Here is a 19430-nt window from a genome sequence, read left to right as displayed (position 1 = left end):
TCCACATCTCCAGGTCAGGGGCATGTAGGTGTACAACTGCACCCATCCTCACATCCTCTCCTGGATCTAAGCCCAAGGATCTGGATTTGAAGTTTTTGACTTTGTTGCCAGTAAAAACTGAAGAACCATGCTCATGAAGAAGGAGCTGATGACAACAGGTAAAAATCATCCTTTTGCTGTATTTTCCTGTAAAATATCAGATTGCACTCCAAGTTCACTATGTGTATATCAATTTGTCAAACTGCTGACACACATTTGTGTCACTTTGCTTTTTGTAAAATGTTTACACAAATACAGATGGGACAAACAAGGACTGGCCTTCTGAGTGAAAAGGCAGTAAATTTTGAGATAATTACTCTCAAGCATACAAATACTTTCTTGTATATTAACTGTTTATTTCACTGACATGAGAAGCCAGGGTTGTGACATCAAAATTTACTACAATGAATTTACTGTAATGTTAGAAATAACAGATTATGAGAATGCACAGAAAACACCAAGAGCTATTAAATAAAAGGATTGGCTTATACAGAATACAAATGCAAAAAGCCTAGCACATCACAACTGAGAGCAATTTAGTCTACACATGGTTTGCTTTTGCAGGAAACAACTGAGATCGACTGTGCCTCATCACTTGTGTTGCATGTGCACTGCCAGCACTCCCCAGAACACCTGGAGGTATTTCTGATTTCACTGGTTTGAGCAACAAAACCCCTGAACCTTGACCTAAGTCTTGGCAAATATGTAAAGGTATTACCAACTTTCCAACCATTTGTCTATTACCTGTTATTTTAAGCCTACACACAGGCTTTGCTAATGAGCTTACACAGCTTTCATAGTTCTTTCAAAGACGTAGTAAAAACCTCAGCTTTCTGGGAGTAATAGTAATACATTGCTAAGCAAGTTTTGAGGAGGCTGACAAGATGCTATGATAATGCTGGTAGCGGAGGTATTTTCCAGAATCCCATGTTACAGCCTTTATTATAGAACATAGTCTGTACACTATATGATGCCTTAGATGCTTGATTAAATGGTGCCTAAGAGAATGAGGCAATGATAAAGGAAATAGTCTGTAAGGGAAGACTGAATGTGTGATGTGCAGATTGTCATTACGTTTTTTTTTTTTCCTACAGACCATCTGTGCTATATGAAGGTTTGTATCCTCAAGACAGCCGTAATTCACATTGATGCCATGACACAAGCTACAATCAACAGTACCAGAAAGGTTATGTCAGCATCGAGGTCACCTGGTAAGTACTAAAACAGCTATCCTATGCAGTTATAAGAATTAACAAATCTTTCAGACAAAAAAGATAATCATTAACCCAACAGGACAACATCTACTAAATGGATGAGTCAGAATGATCTTCCCAATGCACCTAAGGGTAAATATCTAGTCATAATAATAATGATGATTAGTTGGAAAAAATTAGCTACCGAAGTATGGCAGTCTCTGCATGCCCTTCTCTCATTTGACTTTATTTCCAAGCCAGTTTGCCTGAGAAGCTGACTTTGTCAGCTACAAAAATGCTGCACATGTAAAGTGTGAACATGGATCTGATTCGAGCTCTTTATGAAGCTGTCCTTTGTGAGGGAGAATAAATCAACATGAAAACGCTAGGAAGCACATTTGTCATATCTTTGTCTTAAAGTGAGATGTCTGGCAAATTCAGCATGCATCAAGAACACTTTTCAGAGCAAATGTTTCTGTGTTTAGAAGAAATACATTGAAGGAATACTAATACAAATCTAGAGGACTACAATGAGGAAAAGATCTCATTTTGCCTTCCTGGATCAAAAAGTTAGTTCCCAGTCTCCTAGATCATGCATCAAGGGTTTCATGGTCCTTAAAGTGAAGTGAAAAGCTTTGCACCTGTCAAGACCTGTGCGGGCTGATGAAATCACCCAGCATGCCAAGCCCTGGCGCGGCGCTCCCTGCCCTGCCTTCAGCGCTGTCGGTGCCAGCTGCCGTAGCCGAGGAAGCCCCGCTCAGACCTTCAGGGACTGAACTCAGTGCTTGGCAGGGAATGGAGAAGGGTTTGAATTTTGCTTTAAAACCTGATTTGTATTTGAGTCTAGTCATGATTCAGGATATTAAAGAAACTCTAGTGTTATTTGTATTCCATCTCATTGCGTTTCAAAATTTCACGAGGCTAATGCTGCAAATACAAAATTGTATCACATTAAAGGGCAAGCAAGTTTCTGTCAATACATTTAGAGCTTGATATGGCAGTTTTGATGTCCTAGAGTGGATGAGAAAGGTAAACAACCCCTAAAGCTCAGTCAGACCTATTCCTATCTCCGGACGTTTGTTAGCATCTGAAAGTATTCGAGATGTTCTTTCAGTTTACTAATTTTCACTTCAAGGCAGGCCAGATCTTGAAAAGAGGGGGTTTAATACCCCAAATATGCCATCGTACCTCTCTGGAGGTACCTCACAGACACCAGATCTGGCTCCTGGTGGTGGTTGTTCCCAAGGTTCTGCTTCACAGAAAGCACAAAATAAATCCAGAGCTTCATACACCTGTTACTGTAGGGATGTCATAGATCTTGGGATATTAGAATTTTCCCAAATGTTAAGAGTCTGACAAATGCTTATTGTTAGAGTACAGAATAATACTTAAAAAGACATTTCTGAAGAGACTGAGAAGGAAACCTCATGTGCCCAGCTTAAGCAGTTTTCAGTCAAATTGTAACTCAAAGGCCATTCCTTTATTCTTTACTGATGAAGTTTTAAGTGCATTTATACGCACACATATATTTCAGCTTGTATCAAAACAAGTGGGTCCTAGCAGAAGTTTTTGAACTACTACTAGTTAAAAACAGAGCGCTCTTGTTTAATGGTTTTGGGGGTTTTTTTGTACACAAATTGATAAAACCATTTGGAAAGATGATAGGCATCGTTCCTCCCTTTTTGAATCCTGAGAAACAGAGATACAGTGTCTTGGAACAAGTCATGGGAGGAATCAGTCACCGATCATGCTTTTTGACTTTTTATTGTAGATGATGAAAATAAAACACAGGTAAAATAGAACTACAGGAAAATAATTTTTAAGCTGCTCAGTTCGTCCTAGTTAAACCCACAGGTATTTTCAGCAATTAAAATGATTACAGGAATCCAGCACGCTAACCATTAAACTGAGTAGGATTTTTACTTAAAAAACCCAACAGTAATAGGATTGTAAAGTGCAGATATATTTCTCAGTATTGAACTGTATTTCTATAGTAAAGCTTGTCACGGAACAACATACAGTTAAGCAGTACAAACTAGCATTATAATATTTGGTGGAAAATTTCAGGACTTTTTTCTTCTAGGAGTCAGCATCAATACCAGGAAATAAATGAAAGCTGATTTCAGCTATAGATTGACATGCATCTATGACAGCATCCACATCACATAGGTTCACTGCTCAGGTACAGTTCAGAGCTTAATTGATTTTTTAAACTCCTCTCGTTAGGATTAGTTTAATTGTCATAAAAGGTGTTGGCTTCCTGACCCAGTGGAAAATGAAAGCCCCTGATGAGTCAGTGTGGCGAGAGGGAGGAGGGCTCCTCTGCACCGCTCCTCTTGCCGTGACTCAGAGCTGTGCTTTGAAATTGCCAGCTCCAGGAAGCATGAGGTAGTTCGGTCTCCCTGTTCTTTTAATTGAAGTCTATGAAAAGTCACAGGGTAAGACTCTAAAAACCCCCTGTCTGCTAAAAAAGAGAGAGATTGCCGGTTAACTTCATTCAGGTGAAGGAAGAGCCACCAGGAGGTTATGACTTCTGGTCGTTATTAACCCAGACAGAACACCCAGTGTTCCATTCTTGAGGGCTCAGAGCAATGTGAGCACCAGCTCCAAATGTTTCTTAGGACACGTCTAGATTATATGTACACAGAAGCGCAAACTGGCCTCACGCAGGCCAGTCCCAAAGCTAGAGCACTGGAAAGATGAGCTCATAGAGTAATTTATGTTGGAAGGAACCTCTGGAGCCGTTGGGTCCAAATGCCCTGCTCAAAGTCAGCTCCATTTTCAAAGTTAGGTCAGGTTGCTCAGGGTGAAATATCTGTAGCTGCTCAGCGCAGAGTAATCCCAGAACAAGAAATGGTGCAGAGATCCCCTGGAGCTGGCACAGCTTTTCACCAGCCATTTCAAATGTGATGAAGGGAAGTGCTACTCCTGAAATATTAAAACGCATTTGGAAAAGGAGGATTTGCTGAAGTCACAAACTTCACAGGGAGAATTATTACCTGTTTTGATACAAAACAAACTTAAACTTCTAGCATGGTAACAGATTCTAACCTGCATACGTAATGTTGCTTCTGAAAGCTTAATCATATACTGAAGAAAGAGACATAGATTTGACTGAAAAATTAATAAAATTTCATTAACACTCTGATTTGAAACTATGAAAACATAATTTTTAAAATTATTAACATGTATCTTTCAAAACACTGTAAAACATTAAAGGTGAAAGTATTAATATACCTCAAGGAGACCAAATCTTTGAATATGCACAGACCTGTTTTTTGACACTATCAACACTTAAGAGTTCCTTGTCTTTTGCTTTACTTGGCTTTTCCTTCTATTTTTCATCACTAGTACAGAGTGTTTATTGCTTTACAATGCTACAATACTGCAGAGATTGCAGAAGAATGTTTCAATCCAAGAAGAAACATGTATGCTTGGAATTCTAAAAGAACACTCTTACAGAGATGTTTCTGCTTATCATAGGTCTTAGAAAAAAACAATTTTATACTTTTGATATAATTCAGCTAGGTATTATCTATCTAAGATGCTTCCAAGATTTCCTTGATTCTCATTGAAGGTATTTTGCTTTAGCATAAAATACAGATTCTGTCTAAAGTTATCTTCCATATGCAGCTAGCTTTTAGTTATTTCATAAATTAGCATTTATTTTAAAATGTAAGTGCTGTTACTATAAATACTGTTCAGAAAGTCAACAATTCAGTAAGTGGAGGAAGTGCTCTGATTGGAAAGGAAGCATTTGACTGACTTACAATGTTTTACTAATGATGTAAGCCTACTAGAGATAGCTGTAACTACTTGTAAATTGCTGCAGTATAAAAAAACCCCCAAAGCCAACAAACCAAAAAAAAACAACTGAAAATGAGCCAAGACAGCAGCTGTTATCACAGTTTTCCATTTCCAGGAAATGTTCGCAACATCAGATGTAATCCTTTCTAAGCCCAGAACTTTTTTTTTTTTCTTTTTTCAAATAGAATTACAAAACCAAAAAAGAAATCACAGCTTTTGTAACAAATTATATTAGCAAACTCTTTGACCAATAAAGTAAAAAATAAGAGAATATTGTTGTGGTTTTTTTCCTCTATAAGTACTTAAACTTCTCCAATAAATTTAGACTTTGAAGTTTGCCTATGTTTGTGCTACTGATCAATATCAAACAAAGTAGTATTAAATAATCTTAGATAAACAACGTGCTCAACAGGGGAACAGAACCTGGAGGCTGAGATCTCTGTGGCCTTGGTACACTGTTTACTGTTCAAAAATTATACATTAGTCACAAATCATGCTTAAAATGCAAGAAAAGTTACACTGCTTACATGAATCTGATGTTCTTCCAGTTGTTTTGAGTGTATATAAGCTAGTACAAAGTAAATACTATTTTTTAGCTGGAAATCATGTGTGTGTATGCAAAATTTGCATAGCTTCGCTGGACTGATGTGAAATATATCTGTTCATCACATTAATTTCTCATCCAAATATAGCATAATTAACCTGAAAAGAATTAAAAGAAAACCAAATCTTTGTATATGTGTGGAATAAACATAAATTATTTTTTAATTTAATTCACAGTGACAAAGCTTAAAGTCCCCAAATCCTTTAAAGATCGTTGACTTCAACATGAAATGCAATCCTACAACAGCCAATTTTTAACATTGAGTTTATTCATACTTAAACTCAAGGTGCTTGACAATCCACCCTCCTTCCCCCACTGGAAGATTTTCATTAATATAACCAAAATCCTTTTAAGGAAAATCCCTAGCTTTTTCTTTACAAGCAAAAAGCTCAGTAATTTATTACTTTGTGTTAATAACTGTTGGTATGTTTGTACATCTGTCACATAGTAATGGAATTTGTCCTGTCTAAATTCACTGCTTAAAGTCATTGCCATTGAAAGACCCTATTTGGTATAGCTTGCCCATCAAAAATTTCATTGACAACTAAATGATTTCAAAGACTGCTTCCATAACTTTGTGACAGAAGGGTGAGGCCTTTATTGTCATTGGAATGCAACCATACAAAAACTAGGTCAATGTATTAAAAAAATCCCATCAAAATTATGGGAGCAAGTTGTTAGATATGCCTATAAGTTGCTGGATATGCCTGACGTTGCCAGTTTTCTAGTTTTTCTGTTCCCTAATTAAGCGAAATAGCCAAGAACCCAAAGTCAACAGAGGGTGTTTTAGCAGAGATTTGAGAAGGGACAAGGAGATGAAAGCTATGAATGAATATGTGGGTTTGCCAAGATATCTTTCACTGCTGTGGGACAAGGACAGAATTTATGCAGTTTAAAGGACAGCTAGCACTGAAACTGGAATGTGCTTTTTTATCCTCAAGCCAGACAGAAAGGAACACTCTGCTCCCCTAAATATCTATACTACAAGCATAAGGATGTCTCCTTAAATTTTTGTAATACATATTTTTTTAAGTAAATTGACTAATCTGATTACTGTTTCTTTCTGACTTTTTCCAGTTGGATCAGCACATATCACAGATTAAAAAAAAAAAAAATAAAAATTACTTTCCCAAGATAGGAATTTGCATTCCTTTTATGGTGAACATGAAGGACATAAAAATAAATACTTATCAAAAGCTAGTTAACAGCTATTCATTTTATATTAAGAAAAGCATACATTTGAATTTATTACAGCTTTTCAAGCAAACAGAAAAAAGCCAATTTTTATACAACTAAAATGTATCATAGTGTGTAGTCTTTACTTACAAGAATGTCAAACAGATAAAAAAGAAAAATTGTGTCCCCTAAGTGTGGTCTTTTGCAGATTCACAGCTTTTGAATTGTGAAAGTTGAAGCCTTTTGAAAGCAATATAGGAACCGCATATACACAACATATGGTCTGATTTTTGATTTTTTTTAAAGCTTCGGGAATCTTTAACAAAACTGTCTCGTATTTATCTTTTCCAACATTTTCCTTGCATTAAGTGTGAAGTTAAGTGAATAAGAACAACCACTTCATTAGTGACTCTAAATGGAAAACCTGATCTAGTGGAAGGTGTACCAGCCCGTGGCAGGGGAGTTGAAACTAGATGCTCTTTAAGGTCCCTTCCAAACGAAGCCTTCTATGATTCTATGATTCTTGTTGTTTAAATTATACTGACACCTTTTGTTGCTTAACCTGTGATTCAAAAGGGACCCAAGTATGAAGAAAGCAAGAGGCTCAGCAGCATCCAGCCCAACGTGCTGAATGACTGAGGTTTTCTCACAATAAAATGAATTTAATAAGGAAAGCTGTAATGCTTTGGGAATCATAGAACCACAGAATCATTTAGGATGGAAAAGACCTTTAAGATCATCGAGTCCAACCATTAACACAGCCCTGCCAAGCCCACCACTAAACCATGTCCCAAACTGCCACATCTACACGTCTTTTAAACACCTCCAGGGATGGTGACTCAACCACTTCCCTGGGCAGCCTGTTCCGATGGTGACAACATTTTGAATGAAGATTTTCCTAATATCCAATCTAAACCTCCTCTGGCACAGCTTGAGACCATTTCTTCTTGTCCCGTCACTTGTTACTTGGGAGAAGAGACTGACCCCCACCTCCCTACAGCCTCCTGTCAGGTAGTTGTAGAGAGTGACAAGGTCCCCCCTGAACCTCCTTTTGTCTGGGTTAAACAACCCCAGTTCCCTCAGCTGCTCCTCATCAGACTTGTGCTCCAGACCCTTCCTCAGCTCCATCGCCCGTCTCTGGACACACTTCAGCACCTCTACATCCCTCCTGTAGTGAGAGGCCCAAAACTGAACACAGGATTCGAGGTGTGGCCTCACCAGTGCCAAGTACAGGGGCACCATCACTTCTCTAGTCCTGCTGGCCACACTGTTTCAGATACAAATCTGGACACTGTTGGCCTTCTTAGCCACCTGGGCACACTGCTGGCTCATGCTCAGCTGGTTGTTGACCAGCACCCCCAGGCCCTTTCCCACCAGGCACTTTCCAGCCACTGTTCCCCAGGTCTGTAGCGCTGTGTGGGGTTGGTGTGACCCAAGTGCAGGACCCGGCACTTGCCCTTGTTGAACCTCATACAATTGGCCTTGGCCCATCGGCCCAGCCTGTCCAGATCCCCCTGCAGAGCCTTCCTGCCCTCAGGCAGGTCAACACTCCCCCCAGCTTGGTGTCATTGGCAAACTTACTGAGGGTGCACTCAATCCTTTTGTCCATATCATTGACAAAGGTATTAAATAGAACTAACGCCAGTACTGAGCCCTGGGGAACACCATTGGTATTAACTCCATTCACCACTACTCTTTGGGCTTGGCCATTCAGCCAGTTATTTACCCAGCAAACAGTGCACCTGGCTAAGCCACGAGCAGCCAGTTTCTCCAGGAGAATGCTGTGGGAAATGGTGGCAAAGGCTTTACTAAAGCCTAGGTAGACAACACCCACGGCCTTTCTCTCGCAGGACCTGCCTTTCATAAACCAGTGCTGACTGGGTCTGATTGCCTGGTTGTCCTCTACGTGGCGTGTGATAGAGCTCAAGATGATCTGCTCCATAACATTCCCTGGCACCGAGGTCAGACTGACAGGCCTGTAGTTCCCTAGATCCACCTTCCAGCCCTTCTTGTAGGTGGAGGAAATAAAGATACATGCAAAAAAGCCAGTATCTCAGATTATAGAAACTTACTCTTCTTGTACATCACTTCAGTCTTCTGAAGCGATTCTTGAAGAGACTGTATGTTGAATGCCAAGAAGACACTTCTGTATTCTGTGGTACACACATTATTGAGGACATACTATTACTAGCATGACACTATAGCTGAACAAAAAGAAAATACAGCAGATGGTCATCCCAAACAACTTAACCTTTGCATCTTTTTGTGATTTGAAATTATTAAGCAGTAAGCTGAAGAAAGAGTTATGTGAGGAATGGGGATGAGAGTTCTCCAGTATAGCTTACTGAGTTCTTCAAATCTTGTTCTGCCATAAGCTAATTTTGTAAATATTATTTTAAATATTGGCATTTAAATACTTCCTTTACAGAAACCTTTAGCACTTTTTACTGATATTAAATGAACTGAGAAACCATGTGTTTCTCTGAACATGTATTTTTCCTGAGATAAATCAGTGAAAGGGAGATTGGTTGGTGGCACATTGTGAAACTTGCATAGCCCACCTCAATGGTTACTAAAAGTCAAACATCTCAGGTACAACTGCTTATTTATCTAGCTTGTCATCAAGACTGCAGGGACTCAAATAGTGCAGCATGCTGGTACTGTGAGCTTCTGAATTGTCTATTTTAATTTGTCTAAGAAGAACCACTTAGCTGAAATTGAAAAAAAAAACCACAACAAAACCAACCAAAAACCAGAAAGAAACTGAATTGCAATGGTAGTTTAAATTACTCTTCTGATAACATCAGTATGTATGGACAAAGGCAAGATATTTACATGTTTTTCCAGTAACGTGATGCAGTGCTTAGACCACCTACTGAGATTTAGCAGACTGACACACTCTTGCAATACACAGCAAAACCATTTGGGTTTTTGCCACTTATGCAACTTGTGTATGATTACTTCGTTTACTATCCAATATAAAATCATTATTTACTATGCCGCTATAGGTATCATAGACTCTAGACTGTTTTTAAAAAGTACACCTAACTTTTTTACAAAGGTATTGCAGTGTTAAATTTTTAAAACACAAGCGTTTTATCGATGCTTAAATACAATTGTTCAGAACAAAGAAGTAATTGCACACAACACAATAGGATGGGAAATAGCATTTTTTTTAGATAAAACTATTATTCATATATATTACAATATGTTAATAGAAAAAAATTCTCTAAAATTATATACTTATTTTATTTTGCTTCATTAATTTTGTTCATTATTTTAAGAAAATGGTATTGTTCCAGTAAGAACCGCTAATTCAGTACCTTTTTCCTCATTCCAGATAGTATTTTTCTGAAAAAATAAAAAGTGATCATAGGTCCTAGTTGTTGGAGAAAGAATTAAGGGTATATTTTTCTGATTTATAGTGTCCATGATACAATTTTTGTGTTGGCATGTATGAATATAGCAAAAAATAATGCTGCTATTTCTCACATCACACCTGACGAACTGCAATCATCCATAAACACTTAATCTCTTAAGGCTGTACTTGTTTTTACACATTTACTGAAAAAGGCCTTTAAACTTATCTGTTCTGGGACTATGTGTAGAAGTAAAAATGGCTTTTATGAGTGTCAACAGGATATATGACATGCTCAGCAGGGTAAATTGGACCCTGGTTAACACTAGTAATACCTTTATGATATCTGTATAGGTGTCATCATGTAGAAAATATCCAACTGCTAACAATGCAGCACTTCTAGTTCAGTTTGTAACACTTTTCTTAATAGCCTTTCACTTCACTGCAAGAAGTAGTGAACCTGAACAGTAAAGCTTGAAAAAGAATCTTTGCTTCTCAGATGAATTTGTATTTGCCTGTCCTAAACTGCTGAAAATATTATGTATCTACAGGCTGATGGCAGTGTTCTAGTTACAGCAAGTTCATCTCCCTTGCAGTGGTCATTTGAGTGTTTGCTATTCTCACATGTTGCTGTGCCAGAGCAGTAAGGCACAGAACTAGAAAATTTTTAACTTGCTATTCTCCAGCCAATCCTGGCAAATATGACCACTTACATTCTCCAACATGTAGCTAAAGCAAGCTACATTTGGTAATTGCATTCTTAATTTTTTTATTCATCATTCACTTGTCTTACAGCCTTTCCAGCCCTGGTGCCTGACAAGCCTATAACTGTTCATCTTCAGAAGGAAAACAGCTCATAAACACACACGCACAAATGTCAGGACAGGGAGGAAGAGTCAAGGGAACCAAGTAATAGGGTTGAATGCTCTTGGTCAACTCAGGCTAGCCTAGAGGTTTATAACCAGCAGCCAAAAAACCAGTTAAATAGCGTGGCAGAGCCCAATGTGGTTGAATATTTGTAACTTTGCATTTTCATGTATTATAATGAACAGAAGTAAAAAACTGTCAAGAAAATTCTTCCCTGGCAACTTAAATATGCTTTCTCACACTTGGATGATTTGAGAATACATGCACACATTCTAACTAGCTTTACATTAATAACAATGAGATGGCCATTCCTATCAAGGAAAGTAATGAGGGCATTTTTTTGGATAAATTTGGAACACATTGAAAAGATAACCTGTAAGACAGCATGACTATTATCAAAGTGGAACATATTTCAAGAGTAATACTCTCTTGCAGTTTTCCTGAAATGCTTCTTGCTCCGTGGATAGGGTCAGCCTCCAGAGGAAAGGGAGAAGTAACATCTCACAATATTTCTTTATCGCCTCCCTCCAGCAGGCCACAGACGGCTGTTTCACCTCTTACATTGTTCAATGCTAATCACTGCGGTGAGTTTACTGGTCTCTGATCCAACTCTGCAGCTGCAGTGCTGAATTGGTACCTATGGAAGCACTAACTCAGGAGTAACAAACTCTGCTTCAGAAAATTATCACTGAGCATTTTTGGACAAAAGCAGCTAGTGCAGAATGATGACTTTTGAAAGAAACTAGGGGATGTTATTTTAAGGGAAAAGAATAACATATACTGGTTTCCATAAATTCATGTGAACAAAATTATTCATGAGTCACCAAGAAATTTCACCACTGAATGGCAATATCTGGAAAGTTCTTCCTGAATCACTTAGCCTACCACAGCCAAAGTTTATTGAGTGCTTCACTGATAAGTAAAAAGTGGAGGAAGGGAAGCCATTTGGCTAGTTAATGTTCTTAAGTATGCTCCATAAAGGTTGCGATTTATATTACTATATGCATTATGGATTAGCATAGTTATTTTGTAGTGTAATTCAAAGTATCCCACTGGATGCCAATAAATGTTACATCTGAGCCTGTTGAGTTTCGGCTGGCATTTTGTAGCAAAACATGGTGAAAAGATAGACAGACTTATCTGCACGTGTGTAGCTAGGACCCAATATCTTTGCTTTACAGTTCTGAGTAAGATTCTCAACTACTTACAAGTTTTCTTCAGGAAATGATTAGAAGGGAATGTCAACCTTATTAGTGTAAGTATAGGGCTCCTACAAGAATGTGTGATATCAGCTTAAGTATTGACTTTTTAAGATAGAGAAGGTGAACTGAAGCTGTTATTAGCTCGTGAGAGGAGAGGTACCTACAGCCTCCCAGTGCTTGAGACCTCTCCTCTTCTATTGTCTTCCTTCCTTTTAATTGTATGGATAAAAAATCATGAACCAGAGATCTCTTGCTGGTTTGGTAATATCCTCATTTTGGAGAGGCATAAACTTTCCTTTCTACTTAACATCAAAAAATGCTGAAAGAGTCAGTAAGTCATTTTAGGCATGCTTGTTATTAGACCTAGTGCCTCAGCCATCTGCCTCAACAGCTCCTGAAACTGCTGATAGTTTTCTGGCAGAGATTATAACCACTGTCACTGAATACTCAGAAGTCATGGAAGAAGTCAGGCTAATATTAGTTTATTTACATATCCTCACTATTGTAATATATTTATATCTAGTGGCTCAGATTGGCTTAAACAGGGGTTATGGTTCTAGCTCTAGGGGAAATGGTACAATAAGAACTTGATTTTATAGGAGAGGAACAACGATAGCACTCACAATTTTCAGCTGACAGACTGACTTCACACGTCCTTGGAAAACAAATGCGAAGAGTCAGGCAGGATTAGAGACACAGGGTAGGAGACAACATCATGGTATAAATCTCTTAAAGTCAGAATGGAAATTTCAGACCAAGTTAGGAATTGTAACACTTAATACCTGTCCCATGGGCTCTGCAGGAGAATCAGTAGAGCTGCACTAGACTTACCTCACCACATAAAGTAGGAGTTACATCCCCAAGAACAGTGTTCAAATGAGTGAAGGGCTGCTGAGTGAGTCCCACAGAGGTAGCAAGTGGGCAACAGCAAGCAGAACAGTGTCTAAATCTTGCTTTTCTTCAAGACTCAAATATTTGCATCCACCTTGGAGCTACAGCCCAGAAATTTTCCTGAGGGTAGATACCTATTGTCATTCCTTCTGGGTAAGACGGTATGATTTCTTTAAAACCAAGTTGTGCCACAAGACAGTAATGATACCTGTTTCCCATGGACGTGTGCTGGTTTTGTGCTACAGGTCTCTGCAGTAATAATTCATTCCCTACAGGTTCTACCAGCTGAAAGATAGTATAAGCTAAGGCTTGTTTTTGTGTTGTATACCCTACCAACGTTTCTCTCATCATGGGCATAAAATTGGACCTCTCCTTTCTACCCAGATGCTTATTTTTCCAGAAACTCTGCCCCTTTTCCAGTTTGACTGAATTTGGAAAACAAGTTTTAAAAGTTATGGGAGTTGAGGTCAGGGGGGAAGAATTACAGAACAGAATAACCTTGTGATCCATTAAGCCTTGCGTTTTTGGAAGTCAGGAAAAAAAAAGGTGACTAAGGGCAGCAATGGCTGCCTTAGCTTTAATTGTTTGAAAAGCTGGCGGGGAAGCACCCTTCCGGGAAGCAGGAATGAAGTCCAGCAATGCTGAGCCTATGTGGTTTTAAATCTGCATCTTTCATGATCAGGGAGATTTCACCCAATTATCATATTAGCTACTCATGGAGAAAGGCTCTTCTGACCTCTGTGCTTATGATTTGGCAAGTAAGAAGCTGTGAGACAGACCTTTTGTTAGACTGTGAACACGTGCCAATGTTTTCAGAGGGACCCAAAGGTTAGCACCTGAATCCAATCTTCGGCAGCTACCTGAGCGGGCTGATCCTGAGCCCTTACCAGTTCCCAAATGAAGGCTGCAGTGAGTCAGAACATCTGTACATTAGGCTAGATATTTAAATGCCTAAATACAGAATATATCTACGGTGCCAAGTTTTAAGTGTTTTGACTTGAACTAACTTCCTAACAGATGGTTACTCTGCATCTATCTTCATTTATTTATGGCTGTTTATGTTTTTACAGACATAATAACTGTTCTAAAAGTGATAAAAGCGTATTCTTCATCTTTTTATTTCTTTGTATTGCGATAACAGTTAAAGGTGTTATTGTAGGGCACAATCTATATAAATTACATAAAGATGGTGTTTCTGTGTCACACTCACAAGAGTATCTTCCAAATATTCAAGAAAAACTGCTGTGGCCATAAGGCAAAGTGAACAAACATAAGTTAAATGTTGGCATCATCTGTAACCTTGTAAGCTTAAGCAAGATATTACCAAAAAAACCCCAAACCCCCAAAAATTTGAGAAAAAGGAGGAGAAAAGAAAGATAAAGAAGATATTTAACCTTCAGAAAATGGCAATCAACAAAATTAATGCAAAATTTCTCAATAAGATAAATCTTATGCTATATAAAATGCAGTTCTTGGTTTCATAAGCACACAGAGGTCTGATTCAGGAAACTGTCATGCAAGTGTGTAAGTAATTGAAAATTCAGGACTAAAGTGTGTTTATTTATATCAAAGCATTTCCTAACTAAAGAAGCAAGCAGGCAAGGCAAGCGTGTACAAAGTATTAAGAAATGAAGGGCCTAATACTGCTGTGAGCTATATTCGTGCCTCACCATGTGAATCACTGAGTTTCAGAAGACTAAATGAGAGAGGGAGTTAGCTTTTCTTTGCCCACTAAAGTGATTAATTAGCTTATTTTCAATACAAAAAGTACTAGCTATGCTGTTATCTCATAACTTTTTCATAGTACCAAAATTACAAGAGAACAACAGCTATCCATTATCCCTCTAACAGGAAAAGGCACATGTGAACATGAAACACTGTGAGACTTTGGTAAGAAATGTCATGAGAGAGAAAATTTCTCAGCTTTGAAGTTGTATTTATTTATATGTAAGCTGTAATATCGAGGAAAGCAACGTTTGCTGTAATCTTTTTCTTACATCACTGTGACATGTATTTTTAATGCACAGCCTTAACTATAACCATCTGAAGAAGATTCAGAAGATCATTACAGTTGCCAACATTTATTAAACAACTTCATGGGTACTGTAACACCACTGCACTTGTACTGAGAAACCAGATCTGGAAGGAAAGACAAGGATATTTTCCCACTGAATGATAAAGATGGTTTATTTCCATAAGCCAAATAAATTTTTCAGGAAACAAACTAAAAAAATTATTGATGTAGAACAGTTTTTATCGCATCAGCTGTAGAACTCCACTGGGAAAAACGGAAAGGAGAAGCCCTTAGGCCACATTTTGTGTGACCTAATTCTTTCAACGGTATGTTTCTGCAAATTTTTAGGAAGTGACAGCACAAAAGAACAACAGTTCCCATCACGATGTTTTCATGGAATCTCTGCATAACCTCCAAACACCAGACTTTGCACCAACACTACAGTACATAGTTTTGTTGTAGAGTTTAATTACTTTTGGATGTAAATGAGCAGAAAAATAATTATCACACAACCAGCAGAAGAAACTGTTATGCTTCTATAAATTTCTGGTATCCTACTGCTGTGATTGTCAATTTAATACTTCAGTCTATATGCTGCTGCCAGTTAATGATTAGTCTACTACATTTTGGTGAAATTGCTCTCCAGTCAAGGGAAATGAAGTAAAAAGATGAGGGGAGAAAAGAAACTAATATTGTTAAAGTCTAATTAGAGCAGCAGGGCCAGTGCTGGACTTAGCTGTGATGAGGTTGTCTTTCTGTTAAATTCGATACATTGAATTCAGTGAGAGCAAGATCAAATGCCATGATTTGATTTTCGTGGGTGAAGTGTTAATAGGAGTGTGGGTTAACTTTTTTCTCATGTTGTGAAATTGTTTTTTATATTAATGTAAAGCAGAACACATTCATTCTTGTCTCTGAGAGTATATTTCTAAAATGTTCTCATTTACTTTCAGAAGGATTAGCACGACACAATTAATTTTGAAGCAAATCACATTCCTTTCATAAAGAAAAAAATTTGTTCTTTTGACTTCAGCATCATCAGCAATATTCACCAGAACTTTTTAACAGTTTAACAGTTCAACACTTTAACAGTTTCCTATGTCAAACAACCATTTCTTGCTTATATGGTTTTAATTCATGCTGGTTTGTTTTTAAATGAGTACTTGCAGCAAGTGGATATACTTTCATTTAGCAGCTTAAGTTTTTAATTTAACAACTTAAGACCACATTTTAACGATAGTTGATAAAAACATAATAGTTAAAAAATAATGCTTTAAGAATGTAATTGGATTTTATCTGAAAAGAAAGAAAATGTATACCCTGATATGAAACTCTGTTTGTCTCCCCTACAACACCCAGAAATAATATTTCACATATTAATGGCCATTCACAACAGCTTTACTAGCCATATATTCTGAAACGCTTCTGGATCCATGACATGTGAACTCACACTTGGTACAATAACTGTTTATAATAAAACCTATCTGAATGCCCATAAATATATATTGTGGAGAAAGTTTCCATCCCTCAAATAAGAATTTTAATACAGAAAGATCCAAAACATATATAATTTAGATAAGGTAGAATGGCATTTAAAATGAAAAAGGTCAGATGGATTTAATACACATTTTTCACTTTAAATTGTGCACAGAGTATATTTGTAGACCTTTGAAGCTGATGGGAAACGTGAGTGTTTATTCAGCTGGAACTTTAAGTATTTTTATATACAATCATATGTTCCCTGAAATAGTTTAAAGTAACTACTACAAATAAATACTGGGATATTGTACACACTTCTCAAGTATTCCATAAAGCAGATTAAAAATGCAATATGGACATCAGTTTCTTAATGTTTCATAGTACCTATTCAATAGTAAAAAGCATCAATAGAGTTTTGTATTTGATTTTCTAAAAGAATCACAGTCTCCCCCATTCCTTAATTAGTCCATGAATATAGGGAAAATGCATATGATGCCTGTAGAATTATCTTTTCCGTTTAATTCTGCTGTTCTGAGTACTTTAAAAAAAATATCTTTAAATAAACATCCTTAATATAAACATCTATATTGGCAGGAATATTTTCATTGGGGAATAACAGTGAGAGTCCATAATCTCTGATGTCAATAGTTCCATCATGCGGTTTATTTACCTTTAATGTGTGTAACATTCTCAGCTTTCACCTTCCCTAGTGTTTCACAGACATCAGCTCTTATAATAGAGCAATTGTACAAATTCAGATTCCATCAAGACAGAAAATGACCAGAGAAGAAGAGAATACTCTGTTAAATTTTACTACAGTGATCATCTTCCAACATATCACCTTATACTGCGGGATCCTCAAGCTAATTAGGCCATCAAAGCAGTCCATTTGGATCACTTGGCATTCAGTCAGAGAATGGTGAAATCAGTCATGGATGACGGATTAGTTCACAATTTTGGAAAAGGCCTTTTTCCACCTGAGACCGACTATAAAGCTGTACCCTAGCCAGCTGTACTAAGATTAGGCCATGGCTTTTTCATTGCAAACTACCTGAATGAATTACTGATGTTTACATTACTTTGATGTAAGTCCAACAAACTCTGATTATTGGTATCCTTTAAACTCACCCGGCCAAAGATACAGTCTCTACCCTAAATGTGAAATGTTTTTCCCCTGTACCGCAGGGTACATTTCTCTGTGAGGAGACTGTCATCCTCAGTTGCTCTCTTTTGTGTTAGTCATGAATCTATCAATCTGAAAAACAAAGCTCATGGGAGCAGAATATAGGTTAATTCAATAAACAGAACAAAAGATTTCAGTTTTGCTGTCAGAGGATATTAGATTGACCACAATTCTCTCAGCTTTCAGAACAAAGCTGAAAACTCACTTCAAATTAGTATCCTCATAGTCACTATACAAAGCAGCTAAGAAGCAGAAAATAGGACATGGATCAAGGTGGAAAAGGTGAGGTTAAGAATAAATGAGATTGCTGAGCTATTGTGAGTCTAATTAGTTTTTGGAAAATACTCAAATCCTATGATAGGTAACATTAAAAAAGTCTTATTTATATGAGAAGGTGAGAAATACTTCACCATGGAAAAGTATTTAAGGTTGGGAAATGTTGGTTTAATAGAAAATAAGATAGGAGGGGGATTTTATTTTGTTTATTTACATTTAAATAATCACATTAAGTAATAAATGTTTTGTGGCTGTTACTATAATCACAATTGATTACTTACTAGCAATGGTTTCTGAAAAGGAAAATGTTTTACGTTAAGAAAATGTGCTATTTAAAATGCATGTGTATAGTACTTTGTATTTGTAATAAGATATGGATTATAACTGTGTAATTGACTGACATTCAATTAAAAAGCTTGAAATTAAGTAAAGATGGCTGTGTATTGAACTGTTGCATTTTAGTGCACTTCTGTTGGCAAATCAACAGATAGCTCTTGAACTGTATTATCAAGGGTGTAGAACCATAATTTGAAGAGCAGAGTCTGTAATCAACATGCTTATCTGTCCCTCAGAGCCTCAGGGCTGTTATCTTGAGTGATGCACATTTTGTTTCCATCTTTTGAGCCAAATAGAATCTTTGAAAATATTAGGACAAAATTTTAGATTATTTTTTTCATAAAGTTAAACTACAGCTACCATAAGAAAACTTCTTTGGACTGAACAGCATTTATATGAGCTGAAGATCTGGCCAAATCTATTTAATTACAAAAAATGAAGAGTTTTTCCCAAAGTTTAATTAATTTATTATTTTTTGAAACAACAACAAAAAAATCCTGTTACCATCTTAAAAACACCTAACAAAATATACCTGGAATGTTTGGAATTATAATATAAACTCTAAAGAATAATTTATAAAGTACCATTAAAAGTCCAATACTCACTTCAAGGTTTATTGACCTAGCAGGAAAGAAGTGTTATTTGAATCTTAAAATCGCTAGCACAGTTTGGTTTCAGGAAAAACAGGAGTAGTAAGGTGAGGGAAAAATGAACTTTTCAGACCTCTAGATCTTGACCTCAATGAGTAGTATGGGACAGAGCCCACCATTTTATATTATGAGCTTTCAGTGCTGGAGATAGTTCCCTGGAGCTGTTTCATTTATAATACTGCCATTAGACCAGTTTCACCACAGCCCATGTGAACACGGAAATGACAAGGCCATGGTCTTTAGGGATGTCTATGAATATTAAAGAGATGCATCCACTTTTGTTCAGGAAGATGAAGTAAATTACTAAGGAAGAGGTGTTTCCTAGTCCTACTATCTAGAGGTCAAATTCACCTCA

The 19430-nt window shown here is 37.2% G+C and overlaps 1 protein-coding gene and 1 long non-coding RNA gene across 4 annotated transcripts in view; one reads left to right on the top strand and one right to left on the bottom strand.

The window, feature by feature from the left end:
* PACRG (parkin coregulated) overlaps positions 1-19430 on the bottom strand; it is a 250778-nt gene that overhangs the window by 1525 nt on the left and 229823 nt on the right. The gene's annotated exons all lie outside the window — the stretch shown is intronic.
* Positions 244-18467, top strand: LOC119150232. Its single transcript, XR_005104974.1, has 3 exons — positions 244-750; positions 1134-1250; positions 15165-18467. It is a non-coding gene; the product is annotated as an uncharacterized LOC119150232 (long non-coding RNA).

The sequence above is a fragment of the Falco rusticolus genome, chromosome 6 (genome assembly GCF_015220075.1).
Source record: "Falco rusticolus isolate bFalRus1 chromosome 6, bFalRus1.pri, whole genome shotgun sequence".
In the NCBI taxonomy this organism is placed as follows: domain Eukaryota; kingdom Metazoa; phylum Chordata; class Aves; order Falconiformes; family Falconidae; genus Falco; species Falco rusticolus.
Note: the sequence above shows the minus strand (reverse complement) of the source record. Positions and strands in the feature narration are given on the sequence as shown.